Below are 1982 nucleotides of genomic sequence, written 5' to 3' on the forward strand. Positions count from 1 at the left end.
GGATTTGAAGACAAGTGTAGACAGCAGAGATAGTGTAATAAGAGAGTAGGAAAGGGCAGAGGGTCAGACATGGGGTTAAAAAAAAAAATATATATATATATACATATATATGAAACTAGAAATGGAATATTACTGATGATAACATGCATGATTAAGCCACTATGCAGTTTATTCTAGATGGGAAACCACATTCAGTATGTTGTGATGATGCTCAGGGAATGAATGTAAATTAATTTTAAAAAAAGTTTCAGGAGGAAAAAAACACTAAAACTGTTCTTATCGAAATTAAAAATATCATAAAATAATTTGAATCATAATAATGATCAGGAAAAATAATGAAAAGCTATTGGATGATGAAATGGGGATTTTAATGTCTCTGTATTGACTGATATGCATGGTATTCCTTCTGGAAAAAGAAATGTAATATGCTGCAAAGTTATATGTGATTCAATGTAATATAAACAATATTATGATGATAATAAACTTTAAAAAAAAAAGAAATAATGCCAGTTTGGCTGTTTCTTTATTAGAATTTATAGTCCAACAGGATCACATTTGTAAGTTTGGAAAATGGGGTGTAATATTCTTTGAAAGTCTAAAATATTCACCATAAACACAATAGAATCAGATACTTTTGGAAAGGTAGAGTATTTGATGATTTTTTTTTCATTTTCTTCCTCATCGACTGGTCTATTTATATTCACTATGGTCATAAATTTCTTTTTAGAGCTATTTCAGATTTACCTTATTCAATCCTAGAGCGTTGCTGTAAAGTTAGGTTATATGATCCCCACATTGAAGACAAAGAATTGAAACCCAAAACAGGCAGTGTCCTTAAACTCGCATACTTATTTGGAAGTATAGCTGATATGTCTACACTTCCAGACGTGTGGTTATTAGACTGAGTCATTGCAACCTGAATGACCATTCTACGAAAGGGACTGGGTCCCCGTGCCTCTTAGCACTAACAGACTCTGAGAGAAAGAACATGCAGATGAGTGCTAACTCTAAACACCTCCAGAAGCAGAGGCAAGACAGGCCTCACGACTCACTTTTAAGTTCTAGGATGGATGCTCTAGTCTCTCTAAAAATCATGCCCCTGAATGAAATTTTACACACTAAGCAGCACTTGTTCCACTTCAGATCGTGACGTGTAGAGTGAGAGGTGGCAAGGTTGGGGTAATTGTAATCCCTATAGGTGGGCCAGTAGAATATTTGAGTTCTGGTTCAGAGAAAACAAATAATCTCCCAAAACCTCATAACTTACCCATTTGTTTAAAATGAGTATCATTATCCTCCATCTACTGTCTGAAGGGTGTACCATATACTGTATTTGTTTTTATATTTATACAAGGTAAATTTAATGAGCTTTTTGCAATAAAATTAAAAATCAAAAGTTAACTTATTTAAATTTTTTGCATATTTGGCATTACTACAAGCATTTCACACAAGTTTATGTTTGCCCCTCAACAACTTCATGAGAACATAATGGTAGCATTTCAATTTTACAGAAGAAGAAATAGAAGTTAAGAGAGTTTAAGTAATTTCACTTTTAATTGGCAAGGGCAAGATATCAGCTACCTTATTTTTAGGATCTGTCTCAAAATGCTAACCTATACTAATTATTCATTATCTACTCAGAACCAATTTCAAAACATGGATGTCTCAGTTGGATTAAGGCTATAAAAACAGCTCAGGGAATGGAAAGAAGGAGGATGTTTGTGAAGCAGTTTGCTTGGAAAGAAATGTTGCACTGAAGGGAAAAGAATAAGGAGTGTTGCTAAGGAAGCAGGTGCAAATATAAAATTTAAGGGGACGGAACCAGCAGTTAGCGTAATGGCTATGTCGCTGGATTCCCACGTAGTTGACCATGGTTCGCGTCCTGGACCCGGTGGCTTAAAATTCACGCTGGGCGTGTGTGCGTGCGTCCCCAAGATCCTGAGAGGAGAATGGAGGAGAAGGGATTGCGGTGTGACCATCCC

This window comes from Tupaia chinensis, unplaced genomic scaffold (assembly GCF_000334495.1).
Source record: "Tupaia chinensis unplaced genomic scaffold, TupChi_1.0 Scaffold144070_1, whole genome shotgun sequence".
NCBI lineage: Eukaryota > Metazoa > Chordata > Mammalia > Scandentia > Tupaiidae > Tupaia > Tupaia belangeri.